Genomic DNA, 13,724 nt, shown 5'->3' on the forward strand with positions numbered 1-13,724 from the left:
GTTTATATTTGTATACCAAAAATGGTTTTGATATACTTAATTCACTATAAACAAAGCTCTGATACCAATCTGTCACACCCCCAAACCTGAACGGCGGAAACGTTCGGGGGCGGAGGACGTCATATTAAATATCATAACAATTGCATAGTAAGGAAAGTACACACCACCAAATATATAAATATATTTAAAAAGTTTACATGATTGTATGTGTTACATGTTTGCAAAAGAAATCAAATACAATATGGTGATCCAAAATATTAAACTGACGCCTGAGCATAAGTCTTCAAAAGCAATTGCTAACCTGGTAACTTCTTTGTTATAACTCGGATTTTAGTGTTATTTATAGTTTTGGAAACCTCGTTATGATATATATCAATTAGTATATCCTAATTATTGTTTTATAAAAGCGAAAGTTTTGACCCTAATTTCGCTGGTGTTACAATTTTAAACTTTTTTTTACTGATAATACCAACTTTTTATATTTTCTCCGGCGATATAAATATTATTTAGCTCATAATTGATAGGTTTTACAAATTATAAAAATAGAATAAATACTAGGCAATGGAAGCATTTAAACTTTATTCTAAGGGCATGTTAATACCAAAACCCTTCAAGGAATACTAATCTAATAATATAAAAAAAAAAAGATAGTCAAGAAATACCATCCTTATATATATATATTTAGAATTCATTTGTTTACAATAAAACTTAGTTATTATCGTATAACGAGTGAGATGGAAAATGAACAACAAACTGCACCGCTAAGTTTTTTGTTTGGTTAAACCAATTATTTTGAAGACTACATCTATAGATCTAGGGAATATAACATTGCTATATATGCATGATCCGTTGTACTCTTAGAAGAAGCTTCGCCGCATCCGACGCGACGAAACCAAACGTATCAAATGAAAATTTTATGAACACATGTTGATTTTCCATGCACAATTCTCATGTTTGATGCCCTTGCCCGTAGCAGCTTTTAAAGCAGTCTGTCATGCTATGAAAACCCCAACCCTCAAGCCCACGAGAGGATACCCCGGTAAGGTCCATACATGCATCTTTCCCTCCAACCCATCCAAAAGTAAAAACGTTGGCCAATCTAAGGGTTGACCTTCCTTTTGCTGGGTCAGTTAAGAAGCTCACAGGAGCCTTTTTCTTGGCAGAAACCCTGGCATACTTAAATATGTCAGATAAAACATCTTTAACCATATTTTTCCTGTATTTAAACCCCGAGAACTCTTTGTAATGAACTGCATGCTCTCCAAAAGAGTTAAAACATGTCTTGTGGCACACTAGATATATCTCATCAGTTGGGAATATTGGGATCATAAGTTGGTATTTGAGGATAGTACGATACTCCACATGTGACATATGTTGGCCAAGCCTATCTACAAGGATAACTAGAAGAAAATATTGAGCATGTGGTGCACGTAAACACAGGAAACTGCTTTCTGATGAGCCGTCATGTCGAGATGCACTTCCATATCTTGGATAATTTTACTAAAAAGATCACTCGCTAGTGTATTTTAGGATTTAGGTGGGGCGATGTCCTTAGTAGTAAAACTGCTAAGTTCAATCTCCGGAAGCTTGTTATGAAGAGAAACCAAGGAACAAGCATAATCAAAATCCATACCATATATGTCACTGTCATGTAAGATGCAGTCTTGCAATACCTAAGATTGGGCTCTTGAGGCAACAAAAATATATGAGTTAGCCTCTATCACTGAGTATAAACCAAAACAACCAAACCTAATAGGTAGGGAAGCAATTCGCCACTGTATGTCACCAAAGAAAGGGCCACCACAAACCACAATGTCCTCAATTTACCGGTGCAACCCATTGTCAAAGAACAACTCCACCTCCTCCATGTACACGGGTTGACCCGTGTTCATACCAAAGAAGAGTTTAGAAATACCCATACAAGACTGAAGCAGAAGGAGCTCACTGTAGGGGTCAGACAATTGTGGAAGAAGGCGCATCAAATTCACAACGTTTTCAGCTGTAATGCCTCAAAAATCATGACATAATTTTTTTTCTTTTTGATTAATAAATCGTTAATACATTTCTTTCTCATGAAATCAAGGTAATCCTAGAGTTAACAAAAACATCATCAAATCATAGTAATTCACAAAATGCAGAAAACATGTGGTGTATGCCCTGTAATCATCCTGAGCTCTTTCATGTGAAAAATGGAGTACCTGAAACATAAACTGAAAACCGTAAGCACAAAGCTTAGTGAGTTTCCCCAAGATACCAAATAACATACAATCACATAATATCATGCAACATACATGTAATTGCCATGGGCTCCCCTGCATGGTCTTTGTCCGGAATGTCATGGGCTCCCCCCATGTCTTTGCCTGGAATGCCATGTCCCCCCCCCCCCCCCCCCCCCCGTGTTCTGATATCCAATTGCCTTAGCCACCCCCTAAGGTCTTCCACACAAGTATCACAGAGACAACTATTGGGTTTTTATTCAAAAATCTGGTTTCACAACCGATAAAATTGACAACGGAAGCTTTAACAAAATGTTGAATAAAACTAAAACTATTTTACCCACCAAGGATCATTTTGCAAGAGTTGGAAAGATTAAAACAACCATATAAGGGAAACATAACAACTTTTTAAGACTTTGATCCTCATGGGATGTTGGAAGTTGATGAAGTGTGGCATGAAACTCTAAAGCAAGAGTTCTCTATAAGTATCCACCAAGCAAGAGTAGAACCATCAAAACATGCTAGTATTCACTTGTAATTTGTTGTTCATAAGCCTTTGAAATATATACCAAATATATGTTCATAGGTGAAGTAACAAAGGGGCTTTGCCTAGCATAAAAATGAAAGAGAATGAAGAAGAAGAAGAAGAAGAAGAGCCTTCAAATTCCGAAATTGGCAATCCTCTAGAGAGCATGGAGCTCTTGGATTTGCCTCTAAGAAGAGGAAGAAGAAGACTTGCAAGAAGTGTATCCAAAACCCTTCCATGCTCTCTCTTACATAATGGCCAAAAAGTGAAAGGAGACCATAAAGTAAAAGAAGAGCCAACTTTGTTCCATGCATGGCAAAAGAATACACAAGGCATGCATGCCTTGTCTCCTCCCATTTTCGAAAAAGGCATGTCCATAAGAAGACAAAAGCTGTCGCATGGCTAGTTTATATATACATATATGTTATGTTTATAAAAATCAATCATTTTTATAAAAAATTCCCAATATATATATATATATATATATATATATATATATATATATATATATATATATATATATATATATATATATATAGTCATATATAAATATCTTATTTTATATAAAACTATATTATATATAACTTGTAACTAGCTTATTTTATATAAAACTACCTTCTATATAAATTGAACTAGTTTATTAAGATATAACTCATAAATAATCATACTTTATGATATATTTCATAAGCTATTATTTCTCCAATAAATATTATTTCTACAAATAATAAATTCTCAATTAGTAAAAATATTATTTCCATGAAATAATAATTTTTCCATTTAAATACAAATATTGATATATTTATTAATAATCAAATTATACTAATAAATAATCAATTGAAGGTAACTTGCTATATGGTGTAACCCTATAGGATCATATTTTATTAGCAATATCATTCTATAATGACTCTTAGGCATAAAAGATCTTTCAATCTCCCACTTGCACAAGAGTCATCATAGATTGATATAGACAGTGGTGAACGTCTAACAACATTTCTAATCCAAACACTTTAGGCCCAAACTCCTTACATGGCCCTGCCTTAAGGCCCAACCACTCTTTCTAGTCCAAACACTTTGTATCTCGATGGCCCATTAACAACACAACCCCAAAATACCAGAAACTACTAGATCCATCAAAGCCCACTAATGACCCAAGTTTTCAAATTGGGCCCAAACCCATATAGGCCTTATAATAAGCCCATAATTCCCTTAATTATAAGTCAAAAGTTAAAGTTAAGGGTCCGATTTGACCCAACCCGCTGAGTTGTCCTTCAACTCGTTGAGTTTCTCTATTAAATGCACAGATCGCAAAAACTAGCATCAACTCGCCGAGTTCTCCTACTGAACTCGCCGAGTTGGCCCGGAATCAAACAACTTAATGCATTAAGTCGTTACCATCAAATTTAGAAGCTTCTAATCTCAGATCTCTTCCCAAATGATGACTAGAAGGGTACGGTTTCCAACTTTACCCTTAAAAACCCCTACAATGAACCCAAACCCAAATCTTTGACATAATAGAGAGAGGGTTAACCCATTAAGTTCTTACACTCCTAAAACATACTCCCAAAACGTAGATCCAACATCCCAAAACATGGGTCACACAGGATATGTATTGATTATCGGGAACTTAACAAGTTGACGGTGAAGAACCGTTACCCGCTTCCGAGGATGGATCGACTTATTTGATAAGCTTCAGGGTGCATCTTAGTTTTCAAGGATTGATCTTTGGTCAGGATATCATCATATGAGGATCAGGGATGAGGATCTATAGAAGACGGCTTGAAGAAGTTGTTATGGTCATTAGAGTTCGTGGTGATGTCATCCGGGCTTACCAATGCCCCAGTAGCATTCATGGATCTCATGAACTGGGTGTGCAGACCGATGTTGGATCGGTCTATGATTGTTGTTATTGATGACATACTGGTCTACTCTAAGACCAAAAAGCAACATGAGCAGCATTTTAAGGAGGTGTTGGTGTAATGCCCGCATATTCGGGCTAGTTATTTTAGAGATAATAACGGTCAAAAATGACTTTTTGATAGAAGATTATTTAGTATAAATAATCTTAACAAAGTTATAGTATGTATCACAAGGATTCCGTACATATAAAGAACGCTCAAATTCGACTTATAATGAATAAGTTATGACCAGTCGAAGTTGTGCGATAAAATCCACACGGCTCTACGTAACATAAAAAAGTGATTTTTTTGATAAATTACTTTTTATCCTTAGGACTCTAAACGAAAGTCATAGTATTCGTTAAACCAAGAGCGTGCATATAGAGAACGTCCAAATATGCCTTCATAAGAGGAGGTTATGATTTTTCAAAGTTTCAGTGTAGCAGTATACAGCTTGGAAATCGAATTTTAGATCGATCGATTTTTAGCCGACACAACCTAAAAGAGAGTTGAAGATCTCATTAATAGGATCTCAACGATATAAAGACAGTCTAAGCCTGTTAAAATATAACTTTAAAAATAAAGTCAAAATTAGCCGACAGAGTCTAAAGGAAAGTTGTAGATCCCGTCGATACGTATGTGTGGATATAAATAACTTCTAAAACAGATATCGTATGCGAAAGTGACGGATTTTAGAAGATAATTAGTTTTTGGAGTAACCAACGAGTGACACGTAGCAAGATCTGGGCCGTCCCTTCCTCCCACGGCTTGGAACAAGATTGTGACACCTGGATGGAGTATGCACAATGTAACTCGAAGTACGCCCATCGTACTGTTGTTTTGGCCATTACCCCTAGCGTACCAATGCCTACGCCCAGCGTACGCGGCTGCTGGCAGCCTATAAATAGAAGGCATTTTCACTCATTTTCTCACATCTTCTCATCCATTTCTCTCCCAAACATACCCAAACATACCCAAACCTTATATTCTTTCCCCTAGCACCTTCTAGGTGTTAGAAGCGAGTATCAGAGCGCCAGAAAATCCCCGAGAAAAAGAGCTTTCAGCTCATAAATTCTGCCCACGCAGAGCCCGGTTTCTCGCTAAACCCTCCTGTTACATCATCGGAAAAGACAATTGATACAAGTGAAGCGTTGTCCGAATTTCGAGTCGTCAATTTAACAAGTGAGTGCATAGTTACTTCCATCTTACACATATATATGAAGTATTTAATATTAATGCATGTTATATGTGCTTCTTTATCTGTGTTCCTGATATCTATGCTAGATGAACGATTTATACATGTTTTACGTGATTTTAAACTGTATATATATATTTTATACCTATAAATATATTGGGTAAAGATGGGTATATGAATGATGAGAGATGAAACATGATATAGATGATGAGAAGCCCTGACTTAAACAATGATCCAGTCATCTAGCAGAGTATAGACGATGACCACTGACTATTCTAGACAATGCAGTGGAACGCTAGTAGGCTCGCAACCTGTAGGTGTTTTTGAACTACTTGGTCACCAGATGTACTCTAAAAATCCTGGCAGTTGCACTTAATGGATAATATTGGCAGTTGTGCCTAATAGATAACCTTTGAACTACGTGTTCACCAGATGTACTCTAAAAACCCTGGTAGCTGTGGACTTAGTACCTTATAAATGAACATTGGCAACTATGGATTTAGTGCCCTATAGATGAACATTAGCAGCTATGGACTTATTGCCAATTAGATAACATCGACATCTACAGACTTAGTGTATGTTAGATAAACCTTGGCAACGATGGACTTTGTGTCTATTCCTTAGGAAAATCCTTAGGAATAAATATTGAAGAATAGATGATTATGAGGGTAGATCCTTAAGAATAAAGAAGATAATGGGGATAGATAATTGGGTTAATTTTTTGACATGAAGTATGTGAAGAAAAAATTAACTATATTATTGTGGGTTGAAAACCCTATGTACTCACCAGGTTTCCCAACCTGACCCACTCAGTTTATTGTATCATATGTGGCGACATTAAAGATATGTTTTGCTGAGAGATTCAATGAGATGTAAATCATTAATGTAAATTAATGTAAGGTCTGTTTATGCTTATGTATCTATAATGACAATGACATCCCAATGTTTTAATATAAATAAAATAAATTTCTTTGGAAATGCTTTAATAATATCATTATCATGTTTTCTAGGAACAAATGCCCACAATATTATTCTTCAAAAATGATACCCTGATTTTAAAATAAGCATAAATAAATTTTTTAAAATGGCCGTGAATTTGGGGATGTCACAGTTGGAGACCTTGAGGAGGTAGAGGCTTTTTTCCAAGTTCTACAAACGCAAGTTTTGGTTGCATGAGGTGCAGGTTTTGGGACACATCATCAACCAGGGAGGTATCTTGGTGCACCTGGCTAAAATTGAGGTTTTGATGCTTTGGGAAATTCCGAAGAACGCATCTAAGATTCGAAGTTTATTGGACCTCTTAGGGTCTTATCAGAGGTTTATCCAGGACTTATCCAAGATTAGAGTGCCTTTGACTCGTCTAACCAAGAAGACTGTGACCTTTCGGTGGGGTACGGATCAACAGTTGGCCTTTGAGACTTTGAGACAGAAATTGTGTGAGGCACCGATTCTTGCGTTGCCCGAGGGATTGGATGATTTTGTCGTTTATTGTGACACTTCTATTTCGGGTTTAGGAGCTAACCTTATGTTGGATTAGTGTCTAAGTCCATAACTATTTTGGTATGTACTTGACCCAATTATGAGCATGGTCCTTTTGGGTTGCCTTTACCATAGCAATATGTAGGATGAATTAAGGAGAGAAAGGTTTAAATATGATTTATCAATATATTATGAGAATAATATATTAAAGGAGAAATCATATTGTTTAATTAATATTAGTCAAGAATTAATTGATAATTAATTTTGTGGCAAAAAGAGATTAATTAAATTTTGGGGACTGGACTGCAATTATTGGATAATTGAGTTATTGGGCTAAGGAATGCTAAAGGAACAAGGGGTGAACGAAATTATGATGGAAGCCCATCATATTTTCGTCCATGGCCTTATCCAAAAGGTTCCATGGGCTGCTTAGAGTTTAAGTTGTCCATTAGGGTTTTGACTGAAACCCTAGCAGCCTACACAAGTATATAAAGGACCCCTTAGGCCCCAAAAACGTGGACAACTGATTCTATAGGGTTTCTAGTCGTTTTTGGGCAGCCTCCTTTCTTCTCCTCTTCATCCAAGTTGCATAAGGTGTTTGTGACTCCATTAGAGGTGCAACACTTGAGGCACTAAGCTTTCTAAGGCCAATCCAAGCAAGGAATTGATTGTTATTGCTATATAACAATCAAAGGTAATTCTCTAAACCCTAATTCAGTTTATAGTATGTTAGATCTAAGTTTATTAGTCTTGGATTCAAAGCATGTACAATAGAGAAACCTAGATCCAAGCATTAGGGTTTGTATGAGCACATATGATTGTTTCTTATGCATAAAACCCATCAGTGGTATCAGAGCGCCTTGATTGGTTTCAGTTGTATGTGATGCTTAACTGTTTTGTTTGCTTAAAATTGAGTTTTTTGCCTCTGCCCGACACAACTCGGCGAGTCAGTATCTGGACTCGGCGAGTTGGCCCTACTCGGCGAGTCAGTGCGTCAGGCAGAGGGTATTTCGGGATTTAGCTGCTGTTTTGACTTGGATTTGATGCTTAATTCGTTTTTTGAAGTTAAAATCCGATTTTTGTCTTAAATTAATGATTATCCTGGACAAAACAATAGATAATTTCAAATCTTTTAAATATTGGTTGTTTATATGATAAATATGGATTATTTCAAATTATTTGGTAATTATCTAGTGACTAAAATAAGATTAGGTCAAATATAGATAATTATGAAATTAATTGTTTAATTTGAATTATTTGTTATTTGATCCCTAATGTTTTGAAATGTTCAAAACTTGCCCTCAAGTTTTGGAATTTAAAAGTTGATTAAAAGTTTAATTTTGAGATGTTAAATTCTAAAACCCTAATAATTTGAAAAAGTTCAAATACCCCCTTATGGTTTTATTAATTAATTAAAGTGTATAATTAAAAGTGATTTAATAAATCCATAAAGTTTTGGTTTACATTTAATTAAATTAAAAGTATAATTTACTAATTTAAACCACCTAGTATTTTAAAAGTGTAAAATACACCCTATACTATATATAACATTAAAAGTCTAGTATTATATATGGGTAAACAGTCAGTCTTACCGTTAGTAGGCCTCATTCACGAAGCTGGTCTATAAGGGGTGTTTAAGGAAATTGCCTATAAAATGGCGATTGAATGGGTATCCACTCTTACCCACCGCACTCTTGACTAGTGGAGGGTCGTTAGCCGAACGGGTAGGATAGGACAGAAACCTTCCATTATAAGTATAATGAAGTACAACGTAACTAAATGCTTTTTCAAATTCCCAAATCATAGTTACTTTAGGAAAAATGTGAAATTGTATGCTAATCCATAGAATTACACTTCGTACCCTTGTCAAACGTTAGTGGAGCGTATGTGGTTAACCGACACACTAATTTGGGGATGACATTGGTAGCGAAGGGTGACTCGATGTTTGTCGTAGATCAATGGAGCGTGTGTGGCTAACCGGCACATTGATTAGGTGATAGTAGCATTGGGTGCACCACGTGATTCGTATGGTTATTCACACCTTGTTTGTGATCCTCGGCATCCCAGTCACAAATAGTAGGGCATAATCGAGATTAAACATGCCATTGAAAAGTTCAATGAATCTCAAAAGATCTAGGAGTTTCAATTCATTTAAAACTTAATCTTCCTTTTCGTTTTTCATGGTGGAAATTGGTAAATCGTCATTTACCTACCTTCAAATATTTTGCAACTAGATTACGGCATCCCTTTTCTAGGTTGTAGAATATTGTGTTGGATCCTAGCTTGATGTTTCATTTGGGTGTTACATCAAGAATTATAATCAACATAACTTGAATTTTCTCCCGTTTTGTAGATGTCTGAATCTTACAATGCCTTCCCAAATCCTTTGGAACAAGCTTTCCAAATGAAGATGACGTTCCGAGATACGATCAAGGAAATGAGAGTCATGCCTCACTTCCTCCACCTCCTCCAATCATTCTCCCTAACCCACCAGTTCAAAGGCTTGAAAAGTTCAAGCTCACTCAAGCCCTTTTGGCAAGTAAACACGAAGATGGGAAACCTGTGTGTGCACACGTCTTAGAGATGAAGTCACACATTGATAGGTTAAGCATGTTGGGTGTCGAGATTTCAAGCGAGTTGGCTGCTGACTGGGTTCTTCAGTCACTTCCTGAATCATATAGTGAGTTCGTTAGAGAGTACTATATGATGGATCACGACGTGACCCTCATTAATCTCACCTATTTGCTTATAGCTGCTGAATCAGCAATGATTTGGCGTGCTGGTCAAGCAAACTTGTCTAGTGAATCAAACTCCCAAACTTCAATGGACACTGGCAACATTGGAAGTGCAGAAAGAACTAAGTCTGTGATTGTCCATGTGCTGTGCCAAAGGAGTTGTGACATCCCCATTTTCACGGCCAGAAAAGACCGATGTTGTTTATGCTTTATAAAAATCAGAGTACTTCATTTTATAAAAATGTTGCGGAATTTGTTCCCAGAAAAACATGGTAAATACGTTATTAAAACATTTTCGAAGAAACGTATTTATTTCATTTTAAAACGTTTGGGATGTCATCGTTAATACAGAAACATAAGCATAAACAGAACTTACAATTATTTACACTAGTGATCTACATCTCTTTAAATCTCTCAGTGTAGTGTCACTTCATATCAACACCTGTGATATAAATAAACTGAGTGGGTCAGGTTGGGAAACCTGGTGAGTACATAGGGTTTTCAACCCACAATAATATAATTATTATGTTTAAACAATCAAATAATCAACCCAATTACCCATCCCCATTATCTTCTTTATTCTTAAGGATCTACCCTAAGAATCAGCTATTTCTCATTCATTCATTCCTAAGGATCATCCTAAGGAAACAACATGAAGTCCATTGTTGCCAATGACACTTTGGTCAAGCGCAGCTGCTAATCTTGTCACTTAGGCACAGCTGCCAGAATTGGGACATTTCCTATGAGGCGCTTCTGCCGGTATTGACCTTTTAACGCCACTGTCATGGTCATAAGGCTCCCTATTAGGCACAGCTATTGATACTGTCCTTAGAGCGCAGCTGCTAGGACGTTTACCGTAGATCTAAAACATCTACGGGTTGTGGCGCAGCTGCCAGTGCTCATCTATAGGGTACTTGGTCCACTGCTGCCAATGTATTACCTATAGGGCACTAGGTCCGTACTACTAATGTTCCTCTATTTCAGCTTTTATCCCTCATCATTCATCTACTCATGTTTTACGCAACATATTTTGTAGATATAAAATACTTTATACAGTTTAAATCATTTAAAACATGTATAAAAATCTTTCACCAGCATAGACAGCAAGTATTAAGACAATATGCACACATAACACGTAATTTATATTAAAATACTTCATATCTATGTGTAAGATGAAAGGGACCATGCACTCACTTGAGGAGGTGGTGACTCGGTACTCGGACAGCGCTTCGTTTACTTTAAAATAATTTCCTTCGACGAAACCTAGTATTATTACCACTAGATTTTAGTCTAAGATTTACCGTGACTAATTATTAGTCTTATTATTATTATTATATAAGCGTTTAAACAATACTTTCCAACCACTATGTACAGACAGGGGCCAGACATAAAACACCGGAGGGCAGGACCATTTTGGCATATAGCACTTCTGAAATCCAACAACCCTATGCGGCCCTTTAAACCAGATTCCCCGTACCGCGAGTAGTTAAAAAGATATTATAACGACACTTATATAATTCATAATAATAGCTCAAATATTTATTATAAATTTATAATAACAATACTAATTTTAAATATAAACTATATTTAAAATAGGATAAGCATAACTTACTTACAAGGGGATTTTAGCTAGGAGTCGGGCTCTGTAGGGGCAGAACTTCGTCGCTGAATCTTTCTAAGAAAGATTCGTGCAGCGCTTCAGCGCTCACCTTACTATACTAAAACTACAGAAAGAGAAGTCGAATCACGAGGGACCGAAATGCTCGGGGGATAAGGAGAGAAAGACTCTTGAATCAAGAGAATGGTGCAAGAAATATGAGAGCCCAAGCCTCTTATTTATAGTAATTGAATTTATAAAAACTACCCTCCATAATTACTTAATGACCTTATAGTTATATAAACAACTAAACACCCCTTTATAATACTATTTTAAATAGATTTAATGATATTTGCACTAAACTAATGTCGAAAGAACTCAACATTAGTCTTATAATGACCGCATCGTCGATACCTTTCTAATGATATATACATATGTATATATATATGTGTACGTATATATGATTTATACTTTATTTTAATACGTAAATATGCTATTATAATTTGTAACTCGTTCATACGAACTCCGTTTTTGACGTTATTTATATCCACGCGTAGGTGGAGACGTACTCTACAACTTTCGTTTAGACTCCGTCGGCTAATTTTGACTTTATTTTTAAAGTTATATTTTTAACAGGTCGGGACAGGATTGGTCCGTTAAAATCTCATAACTTCTTCATCCGATGTCCATTTTCGTCTGTCTTTTTATTGTTACACTACTAATAATGAGATCTTCAATTCTCGTTTAGGTTGTGTCGGCTAAAAATCGCTCGATCTAATATTCGAATTTCGGACTGTACACTGTTAATCCGAAACTTCGAAAAATCGTAACTTCTTCATACGAAGTCAGATTTGGGCGTTCTTTTTATCGAAGTTCTTAGTTTAACATATTCTACGACTTTCGTTTAGAGCGCTAAATCTAAATCTCGCTCTATCATAAATTTACTATTTACGCTTCTCGGCGCCGTGCCGGTTCCGACGCGAAACTTCGACGGGTCATAACTTCTTCGTTATAACTCGGATTTCGGCGTTCTTTATATGTACGGAAACCCTGTGACATATTCTACAACTTGGTTAAGATTATTTATTCTAAATAATCTTTTTGTCGAAAAGTCGTTTTCGACCCCTATTGCCTCTAAATTGACTAGCCCGGATCTGCAGGCGTTACAGGAGTCCATTTGCTTTTATTGCCAAGAGAAGGGGCATTGGAGACGAAGCTGCCCTAACTACCTGAGAGATCTAAGAGATGGGAGAGTCAAGACGTATGGCTCTGCTTCAGGTAAAATCCATTATGTAACTCTTTTGATTTCCTATTCTAGATTCTTAATACATGATGTGATAAGATTACATTTTGATGTTTTGTAGGATCGAAGAAAAGAGAGGAAGCTTGAGGGAAGAAGTGAGCTGAATCTAATCATGAAGAAATGGATTTCGATCGCATTACTTGAAGAATGGATTCTTGAGCTACTACTTGGAGTTAGAATAGATTGTTAAGAAATATGTAATAACATAGTTTTTCAATTGAATTGCATTGTAAGGAAAAAATTTTCCGCAATAAAATGAATTTTGATTTTATCTTATTTATTTATCCTTGCAATGGCATGTATGAAAAATTGATGTTTGAATGTTTCTATTATTAGCAATAATGGATTTGATTCTTAATTATGTTATTTGTGGAAATGTCAAAAGTTTACCAAATAGGGAGAGTGTTTCATCGCCCAAGTTTCAATTGGACAGAAACTTGGAATCATGCAATGTGTATTGTATGATGAATGAAAAACTTTCACGTTTGGGAAACTTAGACTAATTCTTTGACAAAGTGTCAATTGAAGGACTAGGAGATCAAGTACACTAGGTTGTGCGTTGATCAAGTCCACCACAAGAGTGACAAAGATATTCGTCATGATTTACTAAAGTTTAGTAAATATGATTATACTTATAAGATTAAGTGTAATTCTGAGTTGATTGAAAGAGTTTCAATGAATAGTAGAACGAATAAAGAAGAATCAAGAAGGCAGAAAGATAAAAGTTTCTCCATTCTAAGAAGAAGGGAGAGTACCTTTTATTGTGTTTTATGATGAA

This window comes from Lactuca sativa, chromosome 3 (assembly GCF_002870075.4).
Source record: "Lactuca sativa cultivar Salinas chromosome 3, Lsat_Salinas_v11, whole genome shotgun sequence".
NCBI classification, from domain to species: domain Eukaryota; kingdom Viridiplantae; phylum Streptophyta; class Magnoliopsida; order Asterales; family Asteraceae; genus Lactuca; species Lactuca sativa.